At 45.1% G+C, this 17,923-nt stretch overlaps 1 pseudogene; it reads left to right on the top strand.

The window, feature by feature from the left end:
* The window catches only part of LOC134361602 (protein FAM91A1-like), a 93,824-nt pseudogene extending 76,499 nt beyond the window's left edge, over positions 1-17,325 (top strand).
* The last annotated feature ends 598 nt before the right edge of the window (positions 17,326-17,923 follow it).

Genomic DNA, 17,923 nt, shown 5'->3' with positions numbered 1-17,923 from the left:
TAAGACTGATTCTGGGTGTCCTAGTCCTGGGTCTTTAGGTAACAAGGAAAGAAGCCCTTCAAGGATAGAACATCTTCCAGTGACATGGGAATCTTATAGGAAATTGTCTCAGGGACTTATGGTCAAGAGGGCAGAATAAACAGACCCCAGCATCACTCTCTCCCACAAATCAACCAATTTACAACTATAAAAAAGTAATAACAGCCAAGATGGGGCTGCTAGAGCTCAGGGGAAGAGGAGGAGAGGTCGACGGAGTGCATGAAGGTGGGAGAAGCCATGATGAGAGAAAGAAAAATCCCTCTGACCATTTTGAATCCCAGCCGCTTCCAGGCTGGAGCTGCTGAGTGCACGGAGCAGGAGACAGCAAAAGCTGCAGCTGTGCCCTTCAGATGAAGTTGCTTAGAGGCAGCAGAGGAGAAGAAGGCCATGGTGGCCCCCAGGCCAGCAAGACCACTAACAGGGTTCCCATGGACCCACATAGGACTGAGGAGCCACAACAACTGAAAAAAAGGAGCCACTCAGAGGCCAGTGAGTCATCATAAGGGACCGGAGCACAGCCTGTTCCATGGCAAGTGTTTGGAGCATGGGCACTGGGGGAGACAGGCCCACCGGGGGAACACTGGGGCACAGCAAGGACAGCTCATCTGCCCCCCAATCAGCACTCTTCCCTCCACTCAGAGGAGACTGGTCAGGAATATAGAATTGCATGGGGTGCAGTTTAATGAAAAGACTCAGGCCCAGACCAGTGTTTCTACACAACCCAGGTGCACTGGATTTCACTAGAACTGGAAGTACCTATAAAGTCAACCATTAAAACCTGAGCTGCACAAAAATCCTTCCCTAGGAATCGGCAGCAAAGCAGCAATTAAGCTCAACCACAGAGCTCAAATACTGGTTCCCAGAAGAAGTTCTCCCATTTTAGAAATAAGCAAAGGACAGCAAATTAGTTCCAGCACAGAGTTTGACTGGTGGGAACAACAAACAATCCAACACAGAACTGAAAGAAAAAACAAAGTACCCACAACCAGAGACAAAGTTTGATATTAACTAGTAAAGGTCTCATTTCACCAAAGAACACCTATAACACCTAGAAGGACCGGAAGTCCCCTAGGCTACCAAACCAAAAAGGGGGGAGGGTTTGGGCCTCAGCCTTGCCCCCTAACACCCAAAACCAGTCCCAAGGGTAAGGGGCTAAGGGCCTTGGCCATGCCCTCCCCCACAGCCAGCCCAGTGATGACCACCAAGTCACTGCAGGAAGTTCCCCAGGCTCTCCTGAGCCAGGGTGGTGAGGGGCCTTGGGCCTCGGTCACACACCCCCCAACATGAGCAACCAGTCCAGCGACAGCCACCAAGCTGCAGCAAGAAGGGCCCCAGGTTCCCAAGCTGGGGAGGTGGGAGGTGAGGGCTTTCGCCACACTGTTAGGAAAAATAGGAAAATGTCAGGGCCCCTTGGATGTTCAGAACCTTGCTGAGCATTTGCTGTAAATATCCTGAGGTGTTCCTTGTTACTGCTTAGTGTAAGTTGTGTGTGGGCACCCAGGTGTCCAGGGTTGTGAACTTAAGTATAAAAGACTAACAGCTCTGATCCACAGTGCTGCTCAGAACTCTCAGAGAAGCCACTAGGACAGTTGCTCCTAGATCTGAATAAAACCCATTCATTTTTCTATACCTACAGCTCCTAGAACTTTTTTTTCTATTACCTAGCTCACAGACCTGCGTGTGGACGGTTTGTAACCCAATCCGTGCAACAGACTCGAGGGGTCTGTAAGCCCTAGCTTTACACACACCCCCTGACATCTGCACACAGCCTGGCAATGACCAAGCCACTGACGGAAGCCCCTTGGTCTCCCCGTGGCAATGTGGGGGGTACCACAGGCTTCAATCCCACCCTTTCCCCTTCTCCTTCCATCCCATTTCCTTCCCCTTTCCCCTCTCCCCCTCCCTCCCAACTGCTCTGCAACAACATCATAGAATGTAAAAAATAATATTAATAAAATAAGCCTGTTATTAAAAAAAAAAAAAAAAGGAATGAGGTCAGGACAGGTGCTGAATCATATTTCACTACTCTCTTATTCCAGACAAATTAATGTACTGTTTCCTTTACAGTCCTGAGACGTTATTGTCTTGGTTTAGGCTAAGTCCCTCTACCCAAAATGCCTTCCCTCCCTCTCTCAGCTTGTAAAGCTCCTGCTTGTCTTTGATGTCCATCTCAGATGCCACTTTATCCCGGAAGGTTTCTCTGAGCTCCTCCCCTCACAGCCTGCTATAGCCTCGATGTTGGTGTCCTTCCAAAATCCATATGTTGAAACCTAATCTCCAGTGCAATAGTATTAAGAAATGGAGCCTTTGGAGGTTATTAGGTCATGAGGGTTCTGCCTTCATGAATGGGATTAGTGCCCTTCTAAAAGGCTTGAGGGAGCCTGTTTATCTCTTTCACCCTTCTGTCACATGGAAATACAGTTAAAAGGTGCCAAGCAGAGAGCATGCCCCCACCAGACACCACATCTGCTGATACCTCAATCTCAGACTTCCCAGCCTCCAAAATGGTGAGCAATAAATTTCTGTTGTTTATAAATTACTCAGTATAAGGTATTTTGTTATAGCAGCCAGAATGGACTAAGACACAGCCCTCCACACCCAACCTGATCCAACCTCTTCCAAACCTCTGCAGCACTGCGTACCTCTCTTATGACACCTCTCCTCTTCCAGTAAATCCACAGGATGCAGAGCTATTTGTGCTGTCATCTTATTACCCCTTCCAGACTGTAAACTTTCTGAGGCAAGCCTATGTTTTATTCATCTTTACACGCCCCAGCACCAACTCATTGTCAACACTCAACATTTATGAAATTCCATTCAATTCAGCATCCAGAGGTATGTCAGTTCTCACAATTATTTCAACCACCATTAAAACAAATTATAATGTTCTACTCTTAACCTGGGTGATGGGTTCAGGAATGTTGCTTTATTATTATAATTACTATTATTATTCAGTCTTTAATACCTGTGTACAAATTTTTTAAAAAAGCAAACAGGAGAAACAGAGCCTGAGTTCTCATGGATTCTCCATCTTCTACGCATTGCTTTCACACATGAAGAACTGCTTAGAATGTAGAGGGCAGACTATTCCCTGAGATGAACTCCGCTCTGGATCCCTCCTATGCTCCTTAGAGCTGGGTCACTGCTACCTTAAGGAAGCACTAGTGGAAACTGCTGCCTATAATTCTTAATTACAATTGCTTTGCTGGCTTTATGTGCATCTCTGCTCATTTAAACTCAATGCTGACTGACAAATTGTGCTCATCTGCCTATTCGACAGTAATTTAGTCAGGCAACCTGCAGCTTGCACCAGATTGATGAGCAGCTGTTTGATGTGTTTGGGGGATGTATCATTTTCTTGGTGTAGGCTGCTTTGTGCTGCTGCTGAAAGGATGAATGGTCTTGTCTTCTCCAGTGACATTGTGGACACTCTAGATGGCCACTCCTGTAACTCCAAATGTGCATTTCAAAAAAAAACCCCACCACTCTCCATCCCAGACACAGCATCACTCGGAAGAGCGAGATGGGAGGGCTCATCAGATGCAGGTCAAACTCACATTGCTGTTTTTCAGGCCAGCGAGAGTTCAGGTTGATACCCAAAAGTGGCTATCCTTAAGGCTCAAACCCAAACCTACTTCATTTGTCACACATGATGACTTCTCTTTAAAGAGCATTAGGCTAGTAGACGTTGCCTTTCTGTAGGATAATCTACTCACACAATTCTGGGGCTCGTGCATTTCTGAAGCACTGGGGCTTCCTCCGCGGTATCCCAGAGCCGCCAGCCTCCTAAGTGTGGCACGATTCTGAGGCATTAAATACATTCACAATGTTATACAACCATCACCACTATTTCCAAAACATTTTCATCATCCAAACAGAGACTCTGTAACCATTAATCAACAGCACCCCATTCTCCTCCCTCCAGGCCCTGGTAACCTCTAATCTACTTTCTGTCTCTATGAATCTGCCTATTCTAGGTACTTCATGTAAGTGGACTCATATAATATATGTTCTTTTGTGACTGGCTGAATTTCACTTATAATGTTTCCAAGGTTCACCCATGTTGTAGCATGTATCAGAATTTCAGTTCTTTTTGAGGCTGAATAGTATTCCACTATATGTATACACCACATTTTGTTATCTGTTCATCTGTTGATGGACATTTGGGTTGTTTGCACCTTTTGGCTACTGTGAATAGTGCTGCAGTGAACATAGGTTCACAAGTGTCTGATCCTTGTTTGCAGTGCCTTTGGGTATATACCTAGGAGTGGAATTGCTGGGTCATGTGGACATTCTGTGTTCAGCTTTTTGAGGAACAGCCAAACTGTTCTCCACAGAGCCTGCCCATGTCACCTTCCCACCTGCAGTGCATAAGGGCTCTGCTTTCCTCACATCCTCCTCAGAACTTGTTCTTTCCCATTGGTTTGGTTTGGTTTGGTTTTTATAGCCATCCTAGCAAGTGTACTGAGCACATTTAATCCTTAGAGTCTGGAGTAGCAATTTTCACAAGGAGCAGTAGAAAGGAAGAGACTGGCCATTTTGGATTTGAAAATATACTGACACACCACACTTTAAGGACCTTAATGTAGATCAGCTTTAACTACAGGTGTTTTCTGCTGGCCTCATTTTATGTCCTGTGATATTCAGAGAGGGCACCAGTGAGGCTAAGGTCACACAGATCCTCCCCACTTGCAAATATGCTAATCGGTTCCTGTAAAGGGACAGCATCAAGTGAATGGGCGAGTCACCCATAAGTGGCAATACAGTACGAGCATATAACAGTTAATATATTTTATATCCCTGTGTGAGGAAGTTTCCAAAAGTTAAAGACAAATATCAGAGAGAAAAATTCATCCTTTGAAATGGAACTGGTGAGAATCAAATATGTGCACATTTTCAAACTCCCAACCTCCATACCCACCCCATACACAGACAATAAGTGATTCCCTCTTCCAAGAAAATAAATGCAGTTAATGTCGACTCCTCAAATCTCTCTCTTACCCAACAAAATGTGTCTTTATCTTCTCTTACTCTCCCCGCCTGTTTTCTGGAGGCATTGTTTATCCAAAATTCAAATTTATTCTGTTTCATTTTGTTTTGTTTTGTGATAACAGATCAATTTTAATGCTAGCACCTGAAGCTATACAAGGGCATGCTTTATAAATTTCATGGGATTGTTGTATGCATTCAATAAACTGACAACTGTGCAATGCCACTTAGTATCTCGAAATCAGAAACATGGTTCTGAAATGTTTAAACACAATCCACAGAATTAAACAAAATCAGAAGCCATCCACACTTATTCTAAATGTCAATTTAAAATTTTACTTGTAATACTTGATGTAACAGTCAATATCTAGGGGGGGATATTGAAACTGACTTCGGAGTCTGAAATTCAAATTTAACTGGACTCACTGTAATTCACCTGGCAACCCTAGTCATACTCCACCTCATTAAAGCATGCTGACCAACCCCTCCCCAAGCCTTCCTACTCATTTGACTTCCAGAACACTCTTCCTTCTCAGTGTCTGCCAGTGGCTTCTCTTCTTCAACTTGGTCCTTGAAAGTGGGGAATCTGCAGAGTCTGGGCTGCAGGCCAGGCCCTGCCTCACTCTGTGTCTCCTCCGCAGTTCATCTTCCTGCTCCTCTGTCTTCCTCATGCTCAACTCACAGCTGAGGCGTGTCTGGTCTCCCTGTCCAGCCCTCACTTCTCAGAATTTCAGAGCTGAACCACTTCCATCTCTCTTTAGACATCTTCACTTCATCTCTTATCTCAAAACTGACACATCTAAAACTGAACTCACCGTTCTACATCTAAAATCTGTCCCCAATTTCCTCATCTAGGCTAATGGACCAACGCCCTCTTGATCATCCATTCCAGAAATGTCAGAGCTAAATGTGATTCTTCCTATTTCACTGCTTACATCCAGGCACCAAATCCCTTCCATCCCACCTCAAGTATCTGTCATCTCTGCCACCGGGTCCTCACTACTGTTATGTCTTGCTTGAACAACTTTCCAACTTCCCCATCTTTCCAATTCTTTCTACAAACTCCTACCACACAATATCCAGAAATGCCCTCCAACTACATCATTTCCCTTCTCGAAGGTCTACATGGTTTCAACAGACTAAGAATAAACTCTTGTTTGGGCCTCACTTCTATGACTGAAGGAACCTTCTCTATTGTTCTGAATCAAGGTCTGTGGACATCAGGAGGTCAGACATCTACTTTCACCCAGTGACAATGTAAGCACACGTTCCATTTTTTCTGGTACTTGCAGAGAATTTGAAAATACAAAAGAGCTTAAGAATAAAACTAAACTATATTTTTAAGAAGCATGAGCTTTTAACCGCTTAGTGTGTTGTTGAAAGTTTCCATGTTCTGACTCAAACGAGGACTACAGGCCCATCTCCCAGGGTATCCCTCCAAATAACCAAACTGAGCCTCCAGGTTTGCTCTTTATTTCCCAAATATGCCACACCTTTTCCTGCCCAGGTGCCTTTTCCCAGCCTGGAATTCTCTTTTGCCCATTCTCCACCTACTCAGCTTTCAAAGCAGCTCTTCTGTGAGGCCATCCTTGATTTCTCTCCCTTCCCCCCCACCGAGTCGGAATTAATTACTCTTTCTTCTAAATTCTAAATTTTGCCCCTTGCTGTAGGACTTAATTATTCATCTCCCCACTAAGTGATCGAGCAAACCTAGATTAGTTGGGTCAGTTACCGTGACAGGCACTGGGAGAGGCGAGATCTGGGGGGGTACAGCACGACAGTGAGACTTGGGCGGGGGGCATGGGCTCAGAGTGCCTGGGCTCACCTTGGGCCCCCCCACTTGCTCAGTGCTCCGTCTAGAGCCCCTTGGAAAGGGCTGTCACCTGCAGCCTTCTCTGATGCTGGACCCTGGCCAACAGCAGCTTCTTGTCCTAAGAGCCTGAAAGGTGACACAGCCCTTCCCCCTTCGCTAATGACTGACTCATTCTGGGGTCCACAAGCCTGGCTCTCTTGCCTCAGTGGGACAGCTGTCCTGTCAGATTTAGGTTCCAGAGAAGGCTTCCCCATCCCTCCACCCTCAGCAGGCCAAAGCTGCACTTGACTGAGATCACCTTTGCTCGGCTCCTTACCCTCCCTCTCTGGACAGGCACCTGGAGCCCCAGCTCATCGACTGGCCTTGCACCGAGTAGGTATTCTCTCTGGGACCTCCTCTCCTTGTCTCTAAACTGGGGATAAAGTTATCTCCCAGCACTGTAGACAAGGACCTGTGGAATTAGCAGGCACCCGTGAAATGTTCCTGGGAGCTGAACCCTTAGCCCTTCAGGAACACAGTCCCCAGGGGCAGGCAGAAAACTACAAGTGTGACGATGCTGTGGTGGACATGAGGGTGAGGGGCCCTGTGTGGAAGTGGGGCAGGGCCTCACAGGATTGGGACTCAGACACCCTGATCCACGCTGTCTCGCACTGGTGAACCCTAACAATCATTCTGCCCTTATTGCTGACTGTGAACACATCATTCCTGAAATCATCTAGTGAGGGAAACACTGGCCTGGTTTCAACTTGTATACACGTGGCAAGATGATGTGTGGAGCACGATGAGACGATGCACTGCAGAAGAGATGGGGCGCTGTCCTGGGGGGAGAGGGACAGGGACGGCTCACACACAACAGGGCATCCAAAAGGTCATAGAGAGATTTGTATTATCTCTTAGTTCCATTTTTCCACAAAATTTTTGAAGTACCCTCGTACGTCCACAAAACACATTTTCCCTTTTGTTTCACAGTATCCTGACTACCATGCAGCTATGATTTATGGATTGGCTCAGTCTTTGGCTACTTTATATTTTGATCCTCAAGTACTGAGGATTCTGCTTGCTTGGCATTAAAGTCCTGTCCTTGAACGTTTTAATTTTCAAGTAGTAAAAGATCTTATTACAGATCAACCAAGAGCCTTTCATCTTTTCTTCCTGTGATTTCCATCCCAAAGCATACAACACAATTCAAGAAACAGACATTGTGACTGTAAAGTAGCACCTAACCAGATGGTTTTCCAGTTCTGGCTGTCTAAATACCGTGTCATCTGCGTTACGTAATTCTTATAGAAAGCACGCTGCATTGATTGTACAGCTCGGATCAGGACAGATTTCTCAGTTTTTGACACCATTTTCTTCAGTCTTTGCTCTGCTCTGAGCTCAGGGAAACTAATAACATCCAGGTGGGAACCTGGTTATGTGTGGTAACTCTAGAGGGCCTGCTTACGTAGGAAATGGTTTTGTTGGAGTGTTCTAGCTTTGAAAACTTGCTCTCTTGGCCCTTTTTAATAAGTGATTATTTCTCTCTAAATATTCTCCCAGCCCTGTGCTGACTAATGAGTCATTGAAGTCCTAAGGGAATGGGACCAGCTCTGAAAAGGAAGAGAAAGTTCTCAGGCTCTACTGCAGACTGTGGGCTGCCATTCTTCACAGTCTCTCAGGAAACCCATCTCTATAGCCCATGACTCATTCTTAAAATTATCATCATCGTGTATGATGCTGAGATGACTACACTTCAAGTTGAGAATAGAAAATTATACTTCTTAAGAAGAGATATTTCCTGTTATCAAAAGTAACTGGAGTTCTGAGTACGGATGGTGCTGATGGTTGCAGGGCAATGTGAAAGTACTTAATGCCACTGAGTTGTACACCTGAAAATGGTTAAGATAGTGAATTTTATGTTATGTATATTTCACTACAATAGCAGAAATGGAACTAATACTGTTTCTAACTTCAGGAGGTGGGTCAGTAGAAATTAGGCCAATATGCCAACTTCAGACCAGTAATATTTACAGAATCCTTCCATTCTGTTGGTTATTTCAGAGACTATCGGCTTACATTGGCGTAGAATTGCTTTATAGTTTGCAAAGCACTTTTATATCCCTTATCCCATTTGACCTTCTCTATGTATACGAGATAAGTAGGTTTGTCACCATATTACAAATGAGGACTGTTGCAGTTACCTTTGCTGTGTGACAAATACCTCCACAACCTAGGAGCTGAGGAAGAGCACCCACTTCCTTACTCACCAGTCTGCAATTGTGCACGGGGCTTGGCAGGGACAGCCTTCTGTGCTCCACGCAGCATTGTAGAGAGTTAGAAATCTTGATTCTCATTTGATTGGGCTCTTTAGCTAAAAAAAACTTATGGGACAAAAGTCCTTAGCTAGGAGGCAACAGCCTGCAGCTAGCAGGGCCAAAGCCCATCTAATCAATTCTAATCACTGTTCCGGGATGGGATTATGTACTTTGATTATTTAACACACTGATTGTTGTTAAAAGATGTTGAAAGAATTGCTGTAGGAAAAAATGTGAAAAAATGTTTGCTAAGGGCAAGCTGTTTGTTGGTGAAAACTTAAGAGATAATTATACTGAGATTTAATCATAAGAATGTAACTTTTGCTTAAATTATTTAAGGAGAGGTTATATTTTAAATTAGGTAATGATCACAGTTTGATCAACTTAACCTTTCACTAATTATACTTTGGAATATCACGCTGTTAGTTTTAATGATGTTACTATGTTCCATTGTTTAAGCTATACTTAGCTATGGATAACTTTTGCCACATTGCCCATGTCTTTGTGTCCTTTTGAAATGATTGAATCAACTGATTTTTCTTGTGAAACTTCCTTGTCTTTACAGTAAAAACAGAAGCTAACTTTGAATCAGGGCTATACTCAATTTCTCCTTCTGACAGAGGAGTTGCTGAGGGGCAGTCGCTTTGGGCTTCTCATTGCATTCATGTTGCTTTGAGTAATCTTTTTTGCATCTCTCTTACACTGCGAGAAGTGTTACAAGCATCACTTGGGTGGCTCAGCAAGGACTAGAGGATCCACTTCCCAGAATCGTTCATTCACAGGTGACAGGTGGATGCTGGCTGACAGGTGGATGCTGGCTGTCACCAGGACCTCAGTCAGCGATGTCAGCTGAGGGTCAGTTCTTCTCCACTTGGGTCCCTCCACAGGGCTGTGTGCACTTCCTATAGCATAGTGACTAGGTTTCAAAAGGGGGTGTTCCAAAAGACAGGAAGTAGAAGCTCCCAGTCTCTTAAGGCTTGGGTCCAGACACTGGCACATTATCACGCCAGCTGTGTGCCATTGGTCAAAGCAGTCACAGAGCCTACCGGTGTTCAAGGGAGACAGACATGGACCCAGTCTCTCAAAGGAAGGAATATCAACCAATATGTGTCCATCTGTAATTTTAGAGTGGGTTGGCCATGGCTACTCAGCTGGTAAGTGGGACTTGACCCTTGTCTTTCTCCATGAAACTATTCTGGACTGTCGTGATTATTACTGCACCCAATTTCATCTGAATCATTTGGAATGATTTTTTTTCCCCATGAAGTCAGTTGATAATCATGCTTAAACTACTTTTCTTGCTTTAAGTTAGAGTACAAAAGTGAGTTCTTAAGAGTAATTTTTATACTATAAAATGCTTTGAAACACATCTCCTCCGGGTCTGAGATCTAGGGATATATATGAAATCCTTAGTGTAGTTTCTGCCAATGATTTAAATACTGACTTCTAATAATATTTATCACCACCAGAATGCATGCAAATGCAATATAATGTGTCCTAAATCTAAACAGGTTTAATGTCATAAATGTCATGTTTATCAAATCTCAAGTAGGAAGCGAATCATTTTGTTACCTAAAAATCTGCAAGATACGAAATGTTCTATTGCAGTTAAGATGTGTTTTTATGGTATGAGGCTCCTACTTAAAGGGTGAAGCTCTGTAGGTGAAATAATTTTGCTTTGGAGAATTTTACCTTGCAGCCAAATTTGCTGGGAAGAAACTTCCATCAAGTAGGAGATACTGGCCTTTGAGTGCTTCGTGTTGACAAATGAGGTTGTTAAGCCATGGAGACTGGGGAAAGCATCCTTCACAGTGGAGAGAACTGGTGGTCACCACCTTAACCAAATGATCAAACTCCACATGCACATCACTAATAGTGTGACAACCTGACGTTAAATGCCTCCCAGCATGATGCAGTAGAAAGTATACAGTGCCACCTGTAAAACAGTCTTGCCAAAAATGACTTGACTCTAATTAAGGTTTAAGATCTAACTTTAAGCAAACCTTTCTCAACTGGAGTTCTTCAATTGAACCACAGATCCACAGAAAATGAGCTGAGTGGTGTTTTATTCAGTTCTCCCAAGAATGAAACATAACCAGTACCGTTTTAGATGCATGGAGTAGAAGTTAATTTATTACATAAAACAGGTGCCTTAGGACAATTATACCTCAATTCTCTCCTGGTTCCTCAATCATGAAGGATCAAGTTAAATGAGGAAGTGATCAGACAAATCTAGAGTATGAGACATTCTACAAAACAACTCACCTAGCTTCTTCAAAAAGAAAACGTCATGGGGGAATAAAAAGTGGTTATTGTTCATTAAAGGAGACTAAAGACTTCTCTTACAAAAGGTTTTTATTTGGGGGTGGGGTGCCTCTTTTTGACCTTCATCTAAAATGATTCATACACTATATAGTCTCTTAAATCAAGCTTGTTTCATTCAATATAACGTCTGAGATTCATCCATGTTACTGCATGATTCAGTACCTCTTTCCTTTTTATTGCTGTGCAGCGTTCCTTTGTATAAACATCCCACAATTTATCCATTTCATTGTTGATGGACATTTAGGACATTTTCAGTGTGGGGATATCATGAATAAAGCCACTGTAAGCATTCTTGCACAGGCTTTTTGGTGGCATATGCAACTTTTGGGTATGTACTGAAGAGGGAATTGCTGGGTCATAGAGTCAGTACATGTTGAAACTTATTAGATATCAATTTTCCTAAGTCGTAGAATCAACTTACACTCCCAGTCAAAAGATCTGAGAGATCCAGTTGTTTCACAGCCTCACCCCTCCTGGGGTGGTGGAAATATTCTACATATTGATCTGGTTGGTGGTCACATAGGGTTATACTTACGTGAAAATTCATCAAGGCATACATTTAGGGCTTTACACTCTTGTATGAAGGTTCTACCTCAATGAGAGAAGAGAGAACAAGAGATGAAAAAGACAACTACCAAATGTAATGGGGGAAATTTGGCTCCTGATTCAAAACGAAAACCAGTTAGAAAAGACAGTTTGGAGGTGGTTGGAGAAGTTTTAATATGGATTGGATATTAGATGTGATTAGGGAATTCTTTTTAATTTCCTTAGGTGTGATCATTGTATTGTGGTTGTGTAGGAGAATGTCCTTTTGAGGAAATGCAGGCTGGGGGATCTAGTTAGGAGTGAAGTGTCACGAAGCCCATGTGTGTATGAGAGAAAGATAAAGACAGAGACAAAGATAAAACAAAATGTAAAATTAACAAAATGTTAGCCATTGTTGAATTTAGCTGGTGGACATAAAAGTGTTTGTGACATTATTTTTTCAATTTTTCTGAATATTTTAAGTTTTTCGTAATTTTTTTTAAAAAAATGTGTTTGGGGGAAGATAGAGGGAACTGGAGAGTCCAGCTTAAAATGACAAAGTGACTAAGGAGAAGACCCTAGAACAAAATCCAGGAATCTCGACTCCTAACTCTGTGCCTCCCGTGCCTTACTGCTTCCTGATGTTCAACACTCATTGCTAAACCGGAAAGGCTTTTTAAAATATATTTCCTTCTGCTACGTACCCCCAACAGTCTAACCGGGCAGCACTTAGGCACCCCCGGATTTCTCGTATAAATGAATTACACTTGCGTTGTGCCTGGAGACTCGTACCTCCCTCCACAAACCTCGGTGTCTGTCTGTCGGTCTGTCTGTCTGTCTGTCTGTCTCCGTCTCCGTCTCTTTCCCCAGTTACGCAGCTTTCAAAATCACTCCACAACCACTTCTGATGCAAAGCTGAATTGAAAGCTAAATGGCTCTGGCAGCCCACAAAGCCGGGTGGCTTTTGCCCCGAGCGAGCGGGAGGGGACGCGGGGACCGCCGCCGGTGTTTGAGGTCCTCCGCGCGGCCGCGGCGCTCAGCACAGCTTCTCAGGTGGCCGGGCCGCTTTGAAGGTTTACTTTCAATTAAAAAAATATATAAGAAGAAGAAAGAAGCCAAATCGGCAGCTGTCAGGGACTCGGGGAAGATTTATTCAGGGTGGTCAAGGGGGAGCGTGGCCAGCAGGAAAGGCCCGAAGGTAGGAAGGGAATTCAAGGCGGGAGAGACAGTCCTCCTGGCAAGGTCGGCGGCGCCGGGCGAGCCCCTCTGGGGACAGCGGCGCTCCGAAGGGACAGGAGGCTGGGTGTGGGGGAGGCGGGCGGGTAGGGCCTTGAAAGCACCGCTTCTTGATCGGAGGAGACCAGGCCTGACGGATCAAAACGGCTCTGATTTTAAAATTGCCTCCTGACTCCGAGGCTGCTGTCGCCCGGCCCGCGCCGCGCACAGAGGCCGCGGGGACGTCGGCCGCCCGCGGGGACAGCAGAGGGGACAGCAGCGCGGACGCGCAGACCCGCCCGGCCCCGGCTGTGCCGTCACCGCCCTTCGCTTCCCGTCGCAGCTCTTCTGGCACGAACGAGCCGCGTCCCCCCGTGAACCCTGATCGACGTGAACAGCTGAACTGCAGGCGCGGGGTTCACAGCAGCCCCCTCGGCCCTCGCCCCCGGGACACGCCCGCGCGCCCCCGCCCTCGCGCGCCCCCGCCCTCGCGCGCCCCCGCCCTCGCGCGCCCCCGCCCTCGCGCGCCCCCGCCCTCGCGCGCCCCCGCGTGCAGCTGCAACGGGGAAGCCAGAGCGGGCTCCGCGCCCTGTCTGTCTCCTGCAGACGTGGTAATCGTCCACGTTCCCTTTGTGCCGTGGGTAACGAGGGGTGCCACTGAAGCTGCTGGTTACGCTGTAGATGTTGCCCAAATAGCCCAGACCTCATCAGCCTGTGGCCGCTTTAACATGTACACTTGCACATCCATGCAGAGGTTTAATTTTTAAAAATATCGTATGATAGAGTAAGCTCTTGTTTGTCTAGTTTCCAGACATTGGCCTTTTTGTGCCTGTCCTGTCATTTCTGATGGTCCCCAAAGAGATGCCCTTGCACATGCCACAAGCCAGTCTGTCAGCTGGAGTCAGCCTGACACAGCCACCCTCTTCATCTCCAGCTCTCCTCTCCTTTGTCCTCGTCCACCACGCAGGAAGCCCCCGGGTGGGGAAGCCCCAGCGCTGCCGATGTCCATCACGAGAATCCAGGGCCATGCAAGGCTCCAGGTGACATGCTGCTCCCACGGGAGACCAGCACACCCACAGGGTTGTCCAAACAATGTTGTGTTCCCTGCAGGATGGAAGAGAACGACTTCCTCCCTGGCTCTGTGTCACATTGTGCCATCTGGTCACCAAGGCAGCTCTGTTATGCCAAGATAATCACAAAGTCTCTCTTAACATGTTGTGTCAACCTCTGGGGTCACCCCTTGCCTGGATGGGAGTCCCTATGTAAAATCATTCCATAACGTCCGGTCTTCAGTCCCCTATCCAGAGGAGCTCAAATATAAGCCAGGAAAAAAATACATGGATTATCCACTCCTTTCTTTTTCTTCCTCTTCCTTCCCAGATTGTCTTCCCCCACATAAATTTCTTTCTCTTTTCCCAAGTTGCAGGACAAAACCTTACAGGATTTTAAAAAATAAAACAGATGTTGACAAAAATGGAATGAAGGTATTACCTGCACTAACAGTAGCTGGGACACTCCATAGTCAGTCAAAATTTTATGTAAATCTAAAAAACCTATCATAACTGATAGCTGGTAAGCACAGCTTTTTATAATAACAGTTGAAATCTTGAGAAATAGGTTTATCTTGTAAACCATAAATAATGCTCACACTATGAAATAGGTTTTTTTTTTTCCAAAAAACTGACAATAGAGCAATTTTCACCAAAATGTACATTATATCACCATTAACATTCATTACAGTATCAGAGACATAGTCTCATGAGAGCAAAAATTTAGGAGTAAGAGATACCCCAGTTTAACAATATGGAATATTTTTTCTTTGAAGGACTGGTGCAAATGAAAGACAAGTTTGGGTACAACTTACAAAAAAGGTAAAGGTAACCCCAACATCCACGCACTGCCTTGGTACATTGGGAAGTCACCCCCGTGCTAAAGATAAAGATTCAGAATGTGGCTAGACTCATGCCACATGATGGAATATAAAGTTATAAGTTCCTGTGTGATCAATGTGATTTCACTTTTTAAGTCCTGATCATGTACTGACAGAAAAAGCGCTGTTGCTTCTATGGGGTCTGAGCATTAACTAGAACTTAGCTGCAAAACCAAATATAGCCAGTAGATGGTGCTGTCTTAAACGGAGAAAATATTGAAGTCGAGAAACAGTGTTTGAAGTTAGAGGATCATGAGTTCACAGCGTCTCTGGCTGTTTGTTGAAGCTTTGGACACACTGGAAGACGGCTTTTACAATGAGAAGTAGACGGCTACTTTGAGGAATGAATGGGAAATGTGGATGGAAGAGCAGCTATAAGAGAAATGCTGATAAAATAATTATTTAGGAAAGATGGGCATAGGTATGTGTATGTGTAAGATAAGAAGAGAATTACTCCTTTTCAGTGAATTTTGTGGAAGAAAGATTTTTAAAAGGCTTTGGGAGGTCCTGTAATGCAGTCATTTGTTTAAAGCCCACCATTTGTGATATTGTTACAAAGGAAAGATTAGTGAATGACACTAATGAAATAGGTACAGAAAAACTTTTATAGTATCGGGGGATTTTAAGGGATTCCTTAAGAAGGGATTCCTCTTCCTGGAATGTGTGTGGGGATGGAGTATGTGAGTGTGAGGATTGTGTGTTTGTGGATGTGTGTGGTGGTAGCTGTGTGGGTAGACGTGCATGGGAGGGTGGATGTGGGGCTGGGGATGGATGTGAGTGAGTGTGTGGATGTGTGTGTCTGTACGTGTGTGGGGTGCATGTGTGTGTGTATGTGTGTGACTGTGTGGATGTGTGTGTGTGTGTGTGGATGTGTGGTATGTGGATGTGTGTGGATGTGTGGTGTGTGGATGTGTGTGGGTGGATTGTGTGTGGATGTGGATGTGCGTGGATGTGTGTGTGGATGTGTGTGGGGGTGGGTTGTGTGTGGGTGGATTGTGTGTGGATGTGTGTGTGTGTGGATGTAGGGAGGGAGTGGAGGCGTGTGGGAGGTGGTGTGGGCATGTGGATGTGTGTGGGGTGGACGTGCGTGGATGTGGAGGGTGGGTGTTCACGGGGGTAGACATGGGGAGTAGGTGTGTGTGGTGGACGTGTGTGCACACACATGCCCCGATGTGAGGATCTTGGGGCAGCCTTACCTTTTAGAGGGAGAAAAGAAGTCATTGTTTTGTTTTTTTAGAGAGTTTATGTAGCCTTAACTGCTTTTCTGAGTTTAATTCAATATACTGAGAAGGTAACGGGCTGTTATCAGATTTCCTTAAATTGTAACACAAAAGAGCCTTACCCATTTATTAATTCAGTGGCTGCTCAGACAGAAATAAAAGGGAGGAAAAACCGTGTGTAACTACTGCCATCTGGTGGAGAGCGTAGAGACTGCAGATGAGGAGGGGGAAGACGCTTAGGTTTGGGTGTTGTTGATTTGGGTTGTTTTGTTTTGATTTGACTTCATTCAGGTTTTGTTTAGTCCACTTACCATCCACCTCCTTCTAAAAGCTCCGACTCAATAACTTCCCGATGGGGTGAACAGAGCCTACTGAGCGTGCGAGACTGCGTGGGATGAGGCTTGCCCATCTGGACTCTAGTTTCAGACTCCCTGAGTTCAAATGCTGGCTTCTTTACATGCTGACTGCGGGAGAGTCATCTACCCTCTTTATTCTTTAGTTTCTACAAGTGAGACATTAATCCGGTGCTGGCAGAGTAAGCGTCATACAACGTTTCTGCATTATCGTTGTCCTGCTCTAGCCTTCTGCAGTCGAAGCCTGTCTGGGTTGCCGGAAAAGATAACAGGCCAAGCAGGGCAGCTCCACAGCAGGATGGCTGCAGGGGCACCGCCCGGTCCTGCGTCGCTACCAACATCACTGTAAAAGAAGCAATCGATCCAGCTATGTCGCTTCACTACAGTGCACACTCGTGTTCCTGTTCCTGTTGATTCTGTGCCAGATGGTGTACAGCTCCTTGAAGGCAAGGACTCTGTCCACCCTGTCCCCCAGTACCCTCTCCGTAGTATGAACCTTGTTGAGGGCTATTATCTTAAAGCAGCAGACATTTTCCTCGGTGTGGAGAACGATGCGGAAGAGGACGGCCTTCAGAACTTCAGATGTTCCACGTGGAGCCAGAGGAACAAAACGCAAAAATAAGAATTGAACTCAAACTAACTGGACTCCAGAAATGGGAGATCAGGAAAGGCAGAACCTCCAGCCAATCACCTAACTGTCCCCTGGGCTGGGACCTGGGTGCCCTAGACTGGGGTAAGGAAACAGGAAGGACGAGGTGATAATTTTAAAACCATTTGTTTCCCACTTTCTAAGAAGAAACTGAGTGCCTTTCTGTAGAGGAAAGAGCCGGTCTTGCATCTTTATCTTGACTACTGGAAATTTTAAGTGAGGTTGAACATCAGAAAAGTGCTTCAATTGTCATCCTAAACTTTTTCTTTAGGATATTTTCTTTTCTGGTCAACTCTTTACGGCCTTAAGTAAGAGAGCAGAGAGCAGGTAATATCGAAATCTGAAACGAGAGAGAAAGTTAACTTCTTCCACTAATCCTTCCACAAGCTACTAATCCTTAACCAAACTGGCTTGTTCTATTTCAGGCCCTCTCTCTGGTCCTCTTACTGTCTAGTAGAAGTCTAAGCATATAAAGAAATTATTGCAGGCATGAGCAAGGAGAAATGCATTTTTTTAAAAAGAGAGGGACTGTTTCATACAAAGTGCATAATCAGTGCAGTATCTGACTCAA

The sequence above is a fragment of the Cynocephalus volans genome, chromosome 13 (assembly GCF_027409185.1).
Source record: "Cynocephalus volans isolate mCynVol1 chromosome 13, mCynVol1.pri, whole genome shotgun sequence".
Lineage (NCBI taxonomy): Eukaryota > Metazoa > Chordata > Mammalia > Dermoptera > Cynocephalidae > Cynocephalus > Cynocephalus volans.
This window is presented reverse-complemented; position numbering and strand designations above follow the sequence as displayed.